Source organism: Dromiciops gliroides, chromosome 5 (assembly GCF_019393635.1).
Source record: "Dromiciops gliroides isolate mDroGli1 chromosome 5, mDroGli1.pri, whole genome shotgun sequence".
Lineage (NCBI taxonomy): Eukaryota > Metazoa > Chordata > Mammalia > Microbiotheria > Microbiotheriidae > Dromiciops > Dromiciops gliroides.
Genome location: NC_057865.1, coordinates 223690105 through 223708221, shown reverse-complemented (window position 1 = coordinate 223708221; position 18117 = coordinate 223690105).

Genomic DNA, 18117 nt, shown 5'->3' with positions numbered 1-18117 from the left:
AATGTACTCTTTCTTTACCTCTACTTCAAAGAGTCCTTTTCTTCCTTTAGATACTTTCTTCTACTTGAAACATTTCCTGATTTCCTCTGACTGCTAGTGTCTTTCCTCTCTAGTTCCTGCTAGTGCCTTTTTTAATAAAAAAAAACCTGCTTTTATTAATTCAGATTTATTATTTTTATATTTGCTCCATATATATTTATATATGTACTCATTATCTCCCCTATTACAATATAAGCTTATTTAGAGTAGAGATTATCTCATGATTTGGACCTGTATCTCATACACCCAGCATAGTGCCTGGCACACAGGAGGTGGTTAATAAATACTTGTTGATTATTTCATTTAATCAGGCTCATGTAATCCTTCATTGAATAATCATGGCAAACCCAAGCACCACTCCTCAAGCCTCCCCAGAAGTGATCTGTGACATGCCCAGAGAAGAGGCATAGAAATTCTACTCAAAGAAAAAAAAGAAATTCCACTCCAAGTTTGGGTGTTTTCTCTATTTAGAAGGTAGGGAGAAAACTGTAACTGAATGTAGACAATCTCCATATGCTTCTGTAGATGTAGCTCTGAAGGCTGTGATGGAGGGGGAAAGTGGCTCCTAAAATTATGGTCCCTCAGGTAACTGTTAGGATGATTGATAGATTGGGTTTCCATATTTGGGATTTAAATGATAGTATATCTGCTCATTTATTACAGTTTTCAGGAACATAGGTGATGATGAAGTTGAAGTCACTGAAACTAAAGCACAGTTTCATTGATCAAACTGACAGATGGTCTAAAGATGCTGAAAACGCTTCTAATCACTTTGGGAATGTTGAGATGCCACATCTCCTTCAGATTACTACCTCAGATGCAGTTAAAACTATAAGAAGCTCCTTTCTGGGGCAACTAGGTGGCACAGTGGGTAGAGCACTGGCCCTGGATTCAGGAGGGCCTGGGTTCAAATCTGACCTCAGACACTTAATACTTACTAGCTGTGTGACTTTGGTCAAGTCACTTAACCCCAATTGCCTCACAAAAAAAAAAAAAAAGAAGAAGCTCCTTTCCATGGGTATCATAGTTTGTTTTTTTATTGATTAACTTGTGGAGTATGTATGCACAGGGACAGGAAATAACAGAGATCTACTATGTGACAGGTAAGAATTGGTCCCCATGTTATTTCTTTTTTTCCTTAAATTAAAAAAATTTTTTTTTTCTTTTTTTTAATATTTTCTTTTCTTTTCTTTTCTTTTTTTTAGCAACAAACATTTATTTTATATTTTTCCAGTTACATGTAAGGGTTGTTTTCTTTTTCTTTTTCTTTTTTTTTTTTTAAGGGTAGTTTTCAACATTCATTTTCATAAGATTTAGAGTTCCAAATTTTTTGCCCTCCCTCCCTCCCTCCCTTTCCTCCCTTCTCCACAAGATTGAAACCAGGTTATATATATATATATATATATATATATATATATATATATATATATATATATATATATATATATATATATATATATATATATATATACAATGCACAAGTATTCTTTTTATCAGTTCTTTCTATAGGGGTGCATAGTAAGCTTCCTCCTTAGTTCCTTGGGATAGTCTTAGATCATTGCATTGCTGAGAGTAGTTAAATCATTCACAATTGCTCACTGAACAATACTACTGTCACTATGCACAATGTCCTCCCAGCTCTGCTCACTTCACTATACATTGACTTTCATTAGTCTTTCCAGGTTTTTCTGGGATCATCCTGTTTGTCATTTCCTATAGCACAAGACCATTCCACCACAATCATATAGCACAGCTTTATCCATCATTCCTCAATTGATGGACATTCCCTTGATTCTCAATTCTTAGCCTCCACCAAGAGTTGCTATAAATATTTTTTCTACAATTTCTCCCCCTTTTCCCTTTTTCACGATTACTACTGTTAACTGTTTCTCTTCCATCCTATTCCCTTCCCCATGATATTTACTATATTTTACAGCTTCTTTCATCCTATAACTCTTCAAAAGGGATTTTCTTCTGTCTGTCCTCTCCCCCACTCTGCCCTTCCTTCTTTTGCTCCTCTCTCTTTATCCCCTTCCCCTCCTATTTTCCTGCAGTGTTAGAGAGATTACTCCACCCAATTAAGTGTGTACATTATTCCCTCCTTGAGCCAATTCTAATGAGATTGAGGTCTTCGAACCAATTCTGATTAAATAGATTATTCCACCCTGTTGGGTGTGTGTGTTAGTCCCTCCTTGAGACAACTCTGATGAGTTTAAGGTCTTTGAGCCTTTTCTGACGAGTATAAAATTCATTTACTACCCAGCTCCTCTCCCATCTCTTCCCCCACTCCATAAGCCTTTTCCTGTTTCTTTCATGTAGGATTTCAACTCTGCCTTTCCCCCTCCACCAGTGCATTCTCCTCACCCCTCCATTTAACCCTAAAGATATCATCATGGGGCAGCTAGGTGACACAGTGAACAAAGCATCACCCCTGGACCCGGGGGATCCCAGTCAAAACCCAGCCTCAGACACAAGACCCACTGCACGACCCCAGGTAAGTCCCCCAACTCCAATTTTTTATAGTTTTCTAGGGTCTTGAATTTGAAAGTCAAATTTGCCATTCAGTTCAGGTCTTTTCATCACAAATAATCTGAAAGTCCTCTTTTTCATTAAAGTGCCATTTTTTCCTCTGAAAGATTACGATGAGTTTTGCTGGGTAGGTGATTCTTGGTTGTAATCCCAATTCCTTCGCCCTCTGGAATATCATATTACATGCCCTCTGGTCCTTTAATGTAGAAGTTGCTAGATCTTGTGCTATCCTGACTGGGGCTCCACAGTACTTGAATTCTTTCTTTTTGGCAGCTTACAATATTTTTTCCTTGACCTGAGAGCTCTGGAATTTGGCTAGAATATTCCTAGGAGTTTTCCTTTTGGGATCTCTTCCTGGAGGTGATCAGTGGATTCTTTCAAATTCTATTTTAGCTTTGTCTTCTAGAATTTCAGGGCAATTTTCCCTGGGAATATCTTGGAAGATGATGTCTCAGCTCTTTCCTTGATCATGGCTTTCAGATAAACCAATAATTTTCAAATGATTTCTCCTGGACCTATTTTCCAGGTCAGCAGTTTTTCCCAGAAGATATTTCATATTGCCCTCTATTTTTTTATTCATTTGGATTTGCTGTATTGTGTCTTGGTTTCTCATAAAGTCACTGGCTTCCATTTGTTCAATCCTCATTCTTAGGCAAGAAATGGTACTCTATCTACTACAATAAGGAATTACTATAGGACTTTTATAGAGGTGGGAGTGTCTCTCACTATAGTAGGTCTCCAACCTGATTGAATTAATATGGACTCTTTATCAATGCTCCAGATACTCCTTTTTTTCTTAAATGGACATTTCCTGTGGTGCAATGGAAACTGTTGTATTTGGAATCAAGGAGTCTTGGTTTGGATTTCAGCCCTGCAACTTAGTAATTATATGGACAAGGCCTAAGAAAGAGGGTGTTGGACTTTACCAGTGTTGTCAAACTCAAAGGAAATCAGTGGTCACTAAATTGGTCATAAACATTCCTTCAGGCCACATATTGACTTAGTTTTGCTATTTTTATTGTTTATTCTATTGTTTATTGAATTTCTATTTACTTCAGTAAATAGTTCCCAATTGCATTTTAATCTCATTTGGCCTATTGTTCCATGAGTTGGACATAGGTGGACCAGATGACTACTAATGTCCTTTTCAGTTCAAATTATACAATCTAGGATCCAATTTAGTGACCCATTCATGCCTGAGATAGGCTCTGGGGGATTGTTGAACCTAATTTGGTACCATTATCTGTAATGGACCAATGAGGTTATCATTAAGATAAACCACATCTCTCTCTCTCTCTCTCTCTCTCTCTCTCTCTCTTTCTGTGGTTGGTCAGTTGTGTCTGACTCTTTGTGACCCTATGGACCATGCTCTCCATGGGTTTTGGTTTTTGTTGTCAAAGAGATTGATGTGGTTTGCCACTTCCTTCTCTAATGCTCCAAGGCAAATACAGGTTAAATGACTTTCCTAGGGTCACATAACTAGTAAGTGTCTGGAGCTGGATTTGAACTAAAGTCTTCCTGACTCCAGGCTCAGAACTCTATTCAATGAGCCTTCTAGCTGCTTCCTACTCCTTTAGTTCACTACGTCTTAAAACACTGAATTCGAGCTATAGGGGCATATATAATTCAAGCAGAATAACCTGATATCAATAAAAGCTATACCAGGCCTTGATTGCTATCATATATTCATTCTACTTTCTGATCTAAAACAGGTTCATGTCTTCTGCAGGACAAATTTAGTGAAATTTGTCAAATATGAGAAATGTGAACTCATCCATCATGTAAAGTATCAAAGGTAGGCAATAACAGTCCCAGATGGTTCTGGTGCTCATGCCTCAAAAGTGATAGCATCAGCTCATCTCTTCACTTTTCTTTTTGATGAAAATCACTAGGGCTTTGGCAAGGTAGGCTAAGATCTAAATGAGTCCTATTTACATTCTCTTTTCCAAGAACTTCCACATGAGTATGCAGTAAGTGGTATAATGGATAGAGGGCCGAACTAGAAGCTAGAAAGATCTCAGTTCAAAGCGTCCTTTCAGACACTGATTAAATGTATAATCTTGGGCTAGTCACTCAGCTTCAGTTTCTTCATCTGTAAAATTATGATAATAGTACTTTTACTGAATATGTAAAATTCTCTGCACAATTTAGTTATATAAATGATGATGATGAAGATGATAATGATGAATTCTCTCTGTAGCTTTATCAATGACCAAGGTGACTGCATAATTTTATAGCCAATGTCTAAGAAACTTCTTGACTTCAATAATACATTCCAATGATTTTGGTCTGAGGAGAGAGCTCTGAGAAGGTGTCTGACTGTCAAATGTGGATGGAGTCAGCATAGAGTTAAATTAAACAATGCATTTGCCTATATTGTGAGAGAAAGGTCATATTTCCTAAATACCATGTAATGGCTGGATTGTGCTATTTGTCATTGTTGTTGAATTGTTTCAGTCATGTCTGACTCTTCATGACCCCATTTGGAGTTTTCTTGGCAAAGATACTAGAGTGGTTTGCTGTTTCCTTCTCCAGCTCATTTTACAAATGAGATAACTGAAGCAAACACAATTAAGTGACTTGCCCAGGGTCATGAAACTAGTAAATGTCTGAGCTCAGATTTGAACTCAGGAAGATGAGTCTTTCTGACTTCATGCATGTTACTCTATCCACTGTGTCACCTATCTGTCCAGCTTGTGCTATACTACCTTATCAGTATCCAGTACTGCTGTAAAAAGCATGTTATACTTATGCTAACAACCTCACAATGTTTTCCTTCTTGGACAAATATGGGCATAGTCTCCTGAGCCATTGGTATGCAGAAGGCTGCCCAATTAATTATTTTAACTATTGCAGAGTGGCAGAGGACTTCTGAGGTGCTCTTTTGGAGTGGGGTGGGGGGATTAGGAGTGTATCAATAAAATTTGCAGAAGCGTTTGAATTAACCATACCATAACTGGAACTTACATTACTCAAAGCTTTGGTATTTTAATTATTTAATTTTTTTTCTTTTCTTTTTTTTTACTGAACTTAGCAAATATAATCATTTTAATATACAAAGAACAGTACAAGAATATATGAAACCATTAATTTCTATCATAATTTATATTTTCAAAATATATATTTAATACAACACTGAACAACTTATCCATGTTTTCATCTGAATGTTCTTGTGTTCTCTCCTGTGCACATTAAAAATACTACATTGATGGTCTTTTCTTTTTTCTTTTTTTTTGTTTGTCTGTATCACTCTCAGTAGCCATAAACTTCCTCTCCCTACAATCTCCATTCATCCAAATAAAAGCCTTCCCTTGTAACAAACAAATAGATTCAAGCAAATCAAATTAATACATCAGCTATATTTGTAAATGCATGTTCCCCTCTAATCTCTCTCTACCAAGAGATGTGAGGCATTCTTTAGTCTTTTATAGTCATGATTGGTCATTGCATTGATTTTATCTTTAAGTTGGTTTTTTATTGATCAGAATTCATAGGTTTTTCAAAGTTGTATTCCTTTATATTATTAAAGCTACTGTATACATCATTCACCTGGTTTTATTCACTTTACTCTGCATCAGTTAATGCAAATCTTCCTAAGATTTTTGGTCCCTTTCTTAATTTCTCATGGCACAATAATATTCATTAAATTCAGGTGCCATTATATATCCAGCCATTCTCCAACTACCACAAAAAATTGCAGCTACAAATAATTTTGTCCAGTTGGGACGTTTCCTTCTGCCTTTGACCTATTTGAGGCAAGTAACTAATGGTGATATTGTTAGTTCAAAGAGAATGAAGTTTATTGACCTTAGGATTTTAGTTCCAAATTACTTTCTATAATGGTTGGACCATTCACATTCTACTACAAGAATTTCTTTCTTCATCTTCTGTTTTCCTTGCTAATTTGATGGATATGAGGTGGCACCTCAGAGCTATTTTAATTATTATTTCTCTTATTATTAGTAATTCAGAGCACCTTTAAAAATGATGATGGGGGGCAGCTAGGTGGCACAGTAGATAGAGCACTGGCCCTGGAGTCAGGAGTACCTGAGTTCAAATCCAGCTTCAGACACTTAACACTTACTAGCTGTGTGACCCTGGGCAAGTCACTTAACCCCAATTGCCTCACTAAAAAAAAAAAAAGAGTTTAAAAAAATGATGATGATATTTTGCATTTCTTATTTTGAGAAATGGCTATTTATATTTATATTCTTTTTGTCTGTAGAATAGTTGAGACTTGGTACTGGTAGATCCCTTTCATTCCTTTTTTTTTTCATTATTTCCCTTGAGATTCATGATTTTTTGTTCCCTTAGATGAGTTTTATTATTTTGTCATGTTCTATAAAGTAAATTTTTTTTCTTTTTTTTTTTTTTGGTGAGGCAATTGGGGTTAAGTGACTTGCCTAGGGTCACACAGCTAGTTAAGTGTTAAGTGTCTGAAGCTGGATTTGAACTCAGGTCCTCCTGACTCCAGAGCGGTGCTCTATCCACTGTGCCACCTAACTGCCCCTAAAGCAAACTTTTAAAGTTTGATTGGTATGACACTGAACCAAAAAAATTAATTTAGGCTTCCCCTTGGCACCCTATACCTATCTGGAGCAACAGGACAAGCCTAACTGGGCAGCTTGACTTCTTGCAGAAATTGGGTGAGATGGGAGTTGTCAATTCTATTTCTTTTGGTAAGATGTAGGAACAGCAATGTCTTACTATCTGCCTATTCTGCTACTTCCTCCTGCTACTGTCCTGTCCTGCTACTTCTCTTGGAGTTACCAGGGGCATACTTAAGTGTAGGAATATATCAAGTGTTCTGTTTTTCTCTAGTACATAAAAAGTGCTTTGCATGTAGTAGCTATTTAATAAATGCTTTTTAATACATTCATGGCTCAAACATGAGTGATTAGTATTTCTCCAATTACTTGTTTGCCTCTATTTCTATAAAATATCTTATAGTTGTATTCATATAATTTCTTTTTGTGCCTCAGTATATGGACTGCAAGATATTCATACGTTCTGTAGGCATTTTGAATATAATGTTTTCTATCCATTCTTGTTGGGTTCTGCTTGTAATAAAAAAAGTTTAATGAGTTATGCTGGCTTATTTCATATCCTGCTACTTTACTAGTTGTTTTAATTTTTTTTTTAGTTGGATGTATAAATGTCTTTATATATCATCTGTAAAAAGCAATAATTTTATTTTTTTTCTCTGTGTATTCCATCAATTTCTTTCTCTTGTTTAATGATCACCTCTCAAATAATAGTGATGATATTTTTATTGTTGTTGTTTAGGCATTTTTTACTCATGTCAAACACTTCAGTATCCCTTTTGGGGTCTTCTTGGCAAAGATGCTGGAATGATTTGTCATGTCCTTCTTCAGCTCATTTTACAGATAAGAAAACTGAGTTAACAGGGTTAATTAAGTCACTTACCCAGAGTCACACAGGTAGTAAATATCTGATGCCAGATTTGAACTTAGGAAGAGAAGTCTTCCTATCTCCAGGCCTAGCACTCTTAGTTGCCCCAATGGATATCCTTATTCCACTATTAATCTTTTTTGAAAGGCCTCTAGTATCTCCATTACAATTCACAAGAGTGTTAACTTTTAGATCAATACTATTTATCATATTAAGAAAATTGAGGGCAGCTAGGTGGTGCAGTAGATGAAGCCCTGGCCTGGATTCAGAAGGATCTGAGTTCAAATCTGGCCTCAGACACTTTACACTTACCAATTTATGTGACCCTAGGCTAGTTATTTAACCCTCATTGCCCTGGAAAAAAAAATTGTTGTTAATAAGCTTTAACATTTTTTAAATAAAGGGGTGATACTTTATTAAGAACTTTCCTTACATCCACCTCTTGTGAATTCTTTTAAATTTTTGAGTATTTTGAGTATGTCAAATTTATTTTAGGGCAACTAGTTGGCACAGTGAGTAGAGTGGTGGAACAGAAGTCAGGAAGACTCATCTTCCTGAATTCACATGTCATCACAGACACTTACTAGCCATGTGACCCTGGGCAAGTCACTTAACCTTGTTTGCCTCAGTTTCCTGATATGACCCCAAGTCATGAAGAGTAAGACATGACTGAAATGATTGAACAACAACATTTATTTTCCTTATAATTTAGAGACTGTTACTATACCCATAGTTGAGGAAGCCAAGATGAATAGAGGTTAAATGGCTTGCCCAGGATAACATATCTAGCAAGTGACTGAGACCAGATTTGACTTTAGGTCTTCCGGCTTCCTGGTTCAGGAAGAGCCACTGTACCACCTAGTTACCTTGATGAAATTTATTTGTCTTTTCTTTAGTTTCAATCACTGCATGTAGTTAGGTTATTTTGGTGTGTTTCTTTTGTATTTTTAATAGAATATTAAATTCTATTTAATAGAATATTATTCAATTCATTCATATGTTTTTTATCTCTTTTATTGTTAAAAATGTTGAAAGATATACATTTGCTCCTAACATATATCTCTCAGAATTTTTTGTATATTTTCTCATTGTAATTTTCTTTGATCAAATTATATATTGTTTCTATGATTTATTCTTTGACCAACACATTTTTAGAGTTATATTTTTTATCTATATTCAAGTTTGAATTATTTTACCAAATTTCCATTTGTGAGATTTAAAATTGGATACTAAAGCATTAACCTCCCTTTTTTAACCTTTCCCTTATTTATCTCCCAGACTAGTAAATGGAAGAAGCCTCTGGTCTCTAGTTAGAGCTTTTATTGTTGGAAATTACAAGGTGATGTTGATTAGAGGGATAGGAAAGTAGAAATACAAAACAAATAGTCTTAAGTCTAAGTTTAGTCTAAATTCCATATAAAACTCACCAAAACCCAAGGCCACCTTTGAAGGGGAGAGCTGCGTCAAGCACATACTGTTATGGCGAGCCGGGCTGAGTCCAACCTCTGTCAGCGTCTCTGTGTGTGCAGCACAAGTCAGCGGACAAGGAGAGCCGACAAAAAGACCGCACTTCAGTTCTCTCCTTGCCTTTTAAGCTCGCACCCCGGAAGTGGAGTGCCTAGCAGGCGGAGGTGGAGTACACGGCACAGTCTCCTCCCCGAAAGGGTGGTCCTTCAAAAACTGGCGTCTCTCCATTATTGCTAACTGACTGTTAAAAACTTTTTTACCACACATTTTAATTTTATTTTTATTGTTAAATGGAAAATAAAGCATGTTTTAAATGTTTTTCTTTACTCTTTTGTTTATAAGATTTTTAAGTTTTAGTACAAGTTCATTCTGTTTGAAAATTTAATACAAAACTAAGACATACTGCTTTGGTTTTCCATTTTGTAATTACCACAGTGCTATCATTGGTAACTTTTCTAGAATTCTATTCAGTTCCTTAACTCCTATCATTTATCTTTTTGGCTATATTTGTTTAAATCTGAAAAGGGTGGTTTTGCATTTATTTTTCCATGTAATTAAATTACCTTTTGTTTAAGTATGTAGATGCTATGCTATTTGATGTATATTTATTTAGTATAATTATTTCATTACCTATGGTGCCTTTAAGCATAATGCAATTTTTACCTTATTTCTTTTGAGCTTGTCTATGTATTACTTCTGCTTTGATTGAGACCATAGTTATCACTTTTTGCAGTTTTGGAATCCACCTGTGACACAATAAAAACTGTTCTAGACCTCAATTTAATTCTAAATGTTTATTATTTAAGAATTTCTTGGAAACAACAAGCAAACAAATATGTAGAAATAAGCTTTATATGAAAAATAGAAAATTAAAAGAAAGAAGGCCCTAGAATTAAGAGGGGCTTGGAAAGACTTCCTGTCAAAGATGTTATTTTAGTTGGGATTTGAAGGAAGCAAGGGAAGCCAACAGGTATAGATGAGGAGGGAGAGCATTAAAGGCATGAGGGAAAACCTGAGAACATCCCTGGACCCAAGAATTAGAGTATTTTGTTCAAGAAAGATGGAGTCCAGCATATCTGGATTTAAGAGAATTTGGAGAATGTGGCAGGGAATGAGGTGTAAGAAGCCTAGAAAAGTGAAGATTGGAAAGGTGTATGTATGGGATGGATGGGTGGGAATTGTTAGGTTATGAAGGATTTGATTTGATTTGATTTATTTGATTTTTTGGTGGGACAATGAGAGTTAAGTGACTTGCCCACAGTCACACAGCTAGTAAGTGTCAAGTGTCTGAGGCTGGATTTGAACTCAGGTCCTCCTGAATCCAGGGCCAGTGTTTTATCCACTGAGCCACCTAGCTTCCCCTAGTTATGAAGGATTTTATATGAAAAACAGAGGATTTTGTATTTGATCTTGGAGGTGATAAGGAGTCACTAGAGTTTATTGGGGGAGGGGATATAGAGGGGTGACCTGGCAAGATCTGCACTTTGGGAAAATCACTTTGGCAGCTCAATGTGAATGGATTGCAGTAGGAAGAGAGTTCAGGCAAATAGAATTACCAGCAGGCTATTACAGTAGTCCAAGCTTTAATCATGAGGGTTTGTAATAGGGTGGTGATAGGATCAAAGAGGAGAAAGGAGCATATTCCACAAATGTTGTAAAAGTGAGATTGATAGACTTTGGCAGCAAGTCAGATATGGGGAAGGAGGATCAGAGATAGTGAAAAGTGAAGAATGAAATCTAACTTGTGAGTCTGTGGCACTGGGAGGAGGTTGTTGCTCTTAACAGTAATAAATTTGGGGAAGGTTTAGGGGAAGAGATAATGAGTTCAGTTAGGTTGCAGGAGAATTAGGAGAGTATGGTGTCCCAAAAACCTAGAGAGAAGAGAGTATTAAGGAGGAGTAGGTGATCACCATTGTCAAAGGCTGCAAAACAGCTAAGGAGAATGTGAATTCAGAAAAGCCCATTCTATTTGGCAATTAAAATGACATAGGTAACTTTAGTAAGAGCAGTTTCAATGGAATGATGAGGTTGAAAAGAAATTAGAAGAGGTTAAGAGGAGAGTGAGAGGAGAGAAAATGGAAAAGTTTATTGGAGATGGTCTTTTCAAGGATTTTGGCCACAAAGGACAGCACAGATATAAAATTGTAATGCAATGAAAGGATCACATGAGGGTTTTTTTTTTTCAAGATGGGGCTGATATGCACAAGGAAATCAAATAGTCAACCAAAAGAGACTGAAAATAAATTAGAGGGCAGCTAGGTGTTGCAATGGATAAAGCACCGGCCCTGGATTCAGGAGTACCTGAGTTCAAATCTGGCCTCAGACACTTGATACTTACTAGCTGTGTGACCCTGGGCAAGTCACTTAACCCCCATAGCCCTGCAGAAAAAAAAAAGAAAAGAAAAAGAAAAAAAAATTAGAGTGGAGATAAAAGAGAGGGAAATCTCTGAGAGGAGATGGGATGGAATGGAAACAACTGTGCATGGAAATTGGTAGTCCTTGGCAAGGAGAAGAGACATCTCACTGTGGAGATAGATGTGAAGGAAGAGTTCACGAAAGAAGTCATCTGGATGATGTGAAATAAGGAAGAGGAGAGAAAAGGGAACTCTTGGTCAATGGCTTCAATTTTTTCAGTAAAATATGAGGCAAGTTTCTAAGCTGAGATGGTAGGAGGGAAAGCAGACCCATGGTAGGTTTGATGAGGGATAAAAAAAGTTTGTAAAAGCTACCATAGAGAGTGGGTTAGTGAATTGGTAGGGTGGTAGGGTGAGTCTTGTGGCAGTGAGGGCCCAGCTGGAGTTACATAATATAAATCTGTAGTGGAATGGTTGTGTACTTTTCTTTATGTATTTTTAATAGCACATGTATATGAATGAAGGCAGTGTTTATTGGGAGTCATCCAAGGGTAGGGTTGGCAGGGCCCAGTCACTGATATAGGGACTCGAGAAAAGGACAGTGTAAAATTGAACTGGTTCACCAAATGGTCAAGATGAGAAAAAGAAGAGAGAGTGTCTAGTGTAGGAAAGATGGCCTGGAAGAAAACTGAAGGGTAGAGAATTGGAAGTTGCACAATGGGCAATAGTAGGGTTTGATAAGGGAAGGTAGAAAGGAAGGTGGCAAAGCAATAGATTATGGTCAGATTAGGGGATTTCAGTATTCTTAAACATGGAGATGGTGTATTCATGGGTGATGGCAAGATCAAGGGTATGCTCATCTTTGTGTGTGGCTGGGGAGGGATAGGTCATGGGAAATGAGTAGATTGAGAATCTGAATATTTAGCTTGTTTGAGGGAGAGTCATTATTTATGTATTTTGAAGTCACAAGTGGTCCTTATCTTCTACAATACCTTTTATTGTATGTCACTGAAAGTTCACAAGACTAATTAGATTCCTCTAATGAGCAAATCAAGCATTTATTTTATCATGTGTATCTGCTTCGTCTAGGCATAATTTATGAGACAAATGGGGAAGTATTTGGAATTTCATATTTTAAGCAATTTCTCAATCAAAATATGTAATTCCCAATTATTTGTCATTCGGCTTATTCATAGAAGCCACTGAGGTCACAAGGGTTTCCAATATTGCTGCTGCTACATGATTTTTAATTGGTTGCTAGAAAAAAGGTTCCCAATCCTATATCTTTATGGGATTTTCTCTTCAATATAGTTACAGTTACTCTCCAGAATGGTTGGATTAGTTCACAGCTCCAACAATAATGCATTAGCATTCCAATTTTCCCACAGCTTCTCCAACATTTATTATTTTCTTTTTTTGTCATATTAGCCAATCTGATAGGTGTCAGGTGGTACCTCAGAGTTGTTTTAATTTGCATCTTTTTAATCAATAGTGATTTAGAGGGGCAACTAGGTGGCACAGTGGATGGAGCACCGGCCCTGGAGTCAGGAGTACCTGAGTTCAAATCCGGCCTCAGACACTTAACATTTACTAGCTGTGTGACCTTGGGCAAGTCACTTAATCCCAACTCCCTCACTTTAAAAAAATAGTGATTTAGGGCATTTTTTCATAAGACAATAGATAGCTTTGATTTCTTCATCAGAAAACGGCCTGTTCATATCCTTTGACCATTTCTTAATTGGGGAATGACTTGGATTCTTATAAATTTGATTTAGTTCCCTATATATTTTAGAAATGAGACCTTTATCAGAAGTACTGGCCATAAAAATTGTTCCCCAGCTTTCTGCATCCCTTCTAATTTTGGATGGTACAGGAGAGTTCCAGGGGGCTCATGATGGAAGGGGATCTCCAAATCCAGAAACAAAAAAAAAAGAACTGTGGAGTATGGATGCTGATTGAACAATATTATTTCTTTGGTTTTGGGGGCTGTTGTTCTTCTATTTTGAGGCTTTTCCATGTTGTTCTGATTCTTCTCTTATAACATGACTAATGCAGAAATATGTTTAATGTTTTATATACTCATGACATGACCACTCCAAAAAAACATCCAAATAAGGTCATAGGAAAATGCCCGGAACAGCAAAACTTACAGAAGAATGTGCTGAAATCATCTTCTAACCAAGAATGGCTTGGAAGGTCAGAAGGAGGGAACTGCTGTGCTGATACAGGAGTGGAGACCAACCTCACAGTCACCCTGACACAGATCCAGTCTCCAGAAGTCCTCACCAGAGAAGGAGACCCCCAGAGCCTCTGAATCAGCTGAAGCACCAGTGTCATCTGGAACTAAGCTCACAGTCTGGTGAGTGGGCTGAGCCCTGGGCAGGGGAGAGACTACAGGGGTCTAGGCTGGTGCTAAGGCAGAACTTGAATTTTACATCCCTACTGAGAACAAGGTGGTAGGCTCTAGTAGAAGTGGCCCAGGTCGGGGAGGGGTCCAGGCTCTTCAGAGCTGACAACCACAACACACAAAGCTGGTTGATTAGCAAGTTGGTCTGGGATCATCTATGGACCAGGGAACAGGCCAGGTGAGTGGAGAACATGATCCTCCTTAAATCATACCACCTGGGACTTCTGAAGCTTGGGATACTGCAGCCTGGAAACAGTGCCCCACTTTAAGGAGCTAAAAGTCAAGTAAAAGAAAGGCAAGATGAGCAGACAGAGAAAGGTGAGGATCATAGAAAGTTTCTTCAGTAACAAGGAAGACCAAGGGGCACCCTCAGAGGAAGACATCAACATCAGGGCTCCTATATCTAAAGCTTCCAAGAAAAATATGAATTGGTCTCAGGCCATAGAGGTGCTCAAAAAGGACTTTGAAGATAAAGTTAGAGAGGTAGAGGAAAAAATGTAAAGATAAATGAGGGTGATGCAGGAAAGACGTGAGAAAAAAGTCAACAGCTTGAAAAGACAAATTGGCCAAATGGAAAAGGAGGTACAAAAGCTCTCTGATGAATATAATTGCCTAAGAATGAGGATTGAACAAATGGAAGCCAGTGACTTTATGAGAAACCAAGACACAATAAAGCAAATCCAAATGAATAAAAAAAAATAGAAGGCAATGTGAAATATCTTCTGGGAAAAACTGCTGACCTAGAAAATAGGTCCAGGAGAGATAATTTAAAAATTCTTGGTCTACCTGAAAATCATGATCAAGGAAAGAGCTTAGACACCATCTTCCAAGATATTCTCAGGGAAGATTGCCCTGAAATTTCAGAAGAAGAAGCTAAAATAGAAATTGAAAGAATCCACTGATCACCTCCAGAAAGAGATCCCCAAAAGAAAACTCCTAGGAATATTATAGCCAAATTCCAGAGCTTTCAGGTCAAGGAGAAAATATTGCAAGCTGCCAAAAAAAAAAAAAAAAGAATTCAAGTACTGTGGAGCCCCAGTCAGGATAGCACAAGATCTCGCAGCTTCTACATTAAAGGACCAGAGGGTATGGAATATGATATTTCAGAGGGCAAAGGAAATGGAATTACAACCAAGAATCACCTACCCAGCAAACCTCAGCATTATCTTTCAGCGGAAAAAATGGGACTTTAATGAAAAAGAAGACTTCAGATATTTGTGTTAAAAAAAAAAACCCTGAACTGAATGGCAAATTTGACTTTCAAATACAAGACTCTAAAGAACCATAAAAAATTGGAGTTGGGGGACATACCTGGGGTCATGCAGTGGGCGACTGTCTTATGTCTGAGGCCAGGTTTTGGCTGGGATACCCCTGGGTCCAGAGGTAATGATTTGTCCATTGTGTCACTTAGCTAGATGATGACATCTTTAGGGTTAAATGGAGGGGTGAAGGGAATAATTCATTGGGGGAGGGGGAAGGGCAGAAGTGAAATCCTACATGAAAGTAACAGGAAAAGGCTTATGGAGTGGGGGAAGAGATGGGAGAGGAGCAGGACAGTAAATGAATTTTACACTCATCAGAAAAGGCTCAAAGATCTTAAACTCATCAGAGCTGCCTCAAGGAGGGACTAATAGACACACCCAACTGGGTGGAGTAATCTATTTAATCTGGGCAGTAAATGAGCCTAACACTCATCAAAATTGGCTCAAAGACCTCAATCTCATTAGAATTGGCTCAAGGAGGGAATAATGTACACACTCAATTGGGTGGAGTAATCTCTCTAACCCTGCAGGAAAATAGGAGGAGAAAGGGATAAAGAGAGAGGGGCAAAAGAAGGAAGGGCAGAGTGGGGGAGGGGACAAACAGAAGCAAATCCCTTTTGAAGAGTGATAGGATGAAAGAAGATGGATAATAGAATAAATATCATGGGGAAAGGAATAGGATGGAAGGGAAACAGTTAACAATAGTAATCATGAAAAAGAGAAAAGGGGGAAAATTGTACAAAATATATTTATAGCAACTCTTGGTGGAGGCTAAGTATTGAGAATCAAGGGAATGTCCATCAATTGAGGAATGATGGAAGAAGCTGTGTTATGATTGTAGCGGAATGGACTTGTGCTACAGGAAGTGACAAACAGGATTATCCCCCCAAAAACCTGGAAAGACTAATGAACATCAATGTATAGTGAAGTGAGCAGAGCTGAGAGGACATTGTGCATAGTGACAGCAGTATTGTTCAATGAGTAATTGTGAATGACTCAACTACTCTCAGCAGTGCAATGATCCAAGACAATCCCAAGGAACTAATGAGGAAGCATTATGCACCCTTATAGAAAGAACTGATAAAAGGAACACTTGTGGATTGTACATATATAACCTGATTGTGATCTTGTGGAGGGAGGGGGAAAGGGAGGGAGGTAGAAAAATTTGGAACTCTAAATCTTATGAAAATGAATGTTGAAAACTACCCTTACATGTAAATGGAAAATAAAATAAATGTTTGTTGAAAACTATCTTTACATGTAACTGAAAAAATACTTTTATCAGAAAAAATATATAGTTACAGCTAAAAGTTCGAGTTCACATTTCCCAATGTTGTTGGTTAAAACCTGGGAAGCAATAGGCTAATGCTGAGCTTTGAATCTGTGTGTGTGTGTGTGTGTGTGTGTGTGTGTGTGTTTTATAGACTTATATGGTGCACTTCTGTCCATATAAGGCAGACATATCAGTCTTCAGTGCTAAAAGACTCTCTCACATGCCCCTATTCCATATAAACTAATTCTACATAATTCTTTGTCTAAGATTCCACATTTTGTTCCCCTCCAAGAAATATTTCCTTGACTTTTTTAAGGGAAGAAAATTTTGCTGTCCAGTGAAAAGAACTCATAGAATTATATCATCTAAGAAATACAGGTGGTTTGATTTCTCTGGACAAGGACATAAATGTATTCTCAGATTTTACCTTCATGAGAGGCGAACATTTTTTTTTTTTCTATTCTATTAGTTATAAAGAGGGAAAATTATTCTGGGAACAAGCAGAAGAAAACATTCATTAAAAAACCCATTAATTTACCTAGAATATCCATTTTGGCAAAAAGTGTTGAACTGAAGACTTTGATCTCTATCCATGGCAACATGGTAACCTGGAAGAGGAAATGGTGCTAAAATCAAGGGGACTGGGGCAGTTAGGTGGTGCGGTGGATAAAGCACCAGCCCTGGATTCAGGAAGACCTGAGTTCAAATCCGGACCTCAGATAATTGATACTTACTAGCTGTGTGACCCTGGGCAAGTCACTTAACCCCAATTGCCTCACCAAAAAAAAAAGTCAGGAAATATAACAGCCATTATACAAGTGAAGTCATTAAAAAAAAAATTCCCTCTTAACCATCTTGTAAAAAAAAAAAAAAGAACAAAAAATAACTGAAAAAAAAAATCAAGGGGACTTAGCTTCACACCTAGCTCTGCATTTGTGTGCTTTGGCCTCCATTTCCTTTTCTGTAAAATGAGCGGGTTGTTCTCTATGTCTTCTGAAGTACCTTCCAATGCTAATATGATCCTATGTGTAACCTACCTGAGTTAACACACTCAATAACTACTGGGCCTTGGGTTTATAATTTTCTCAACCCTCCAAAACATTTCCCCAAAGTCGTTTATGTCATGTTAACAATCCACTTCTGCTATTAATAATATGTGATTATGACTCTGAGTAACTTACTTCATCTCTCTTGATTTCAGGATGACCTTGTGACAATGGTGTGCTAGTAAATATTTAACAACTAGCTTGCTGTGGGTGGTGGGAAATATATTCATGACAAAAATCTAATCTGCATTATGAAAATTTTCTCTATTTTCTTAAGTCTAGATAATTAAAACAACAAATCAAGCCCTTATTTCTGCCATTTGCCAAT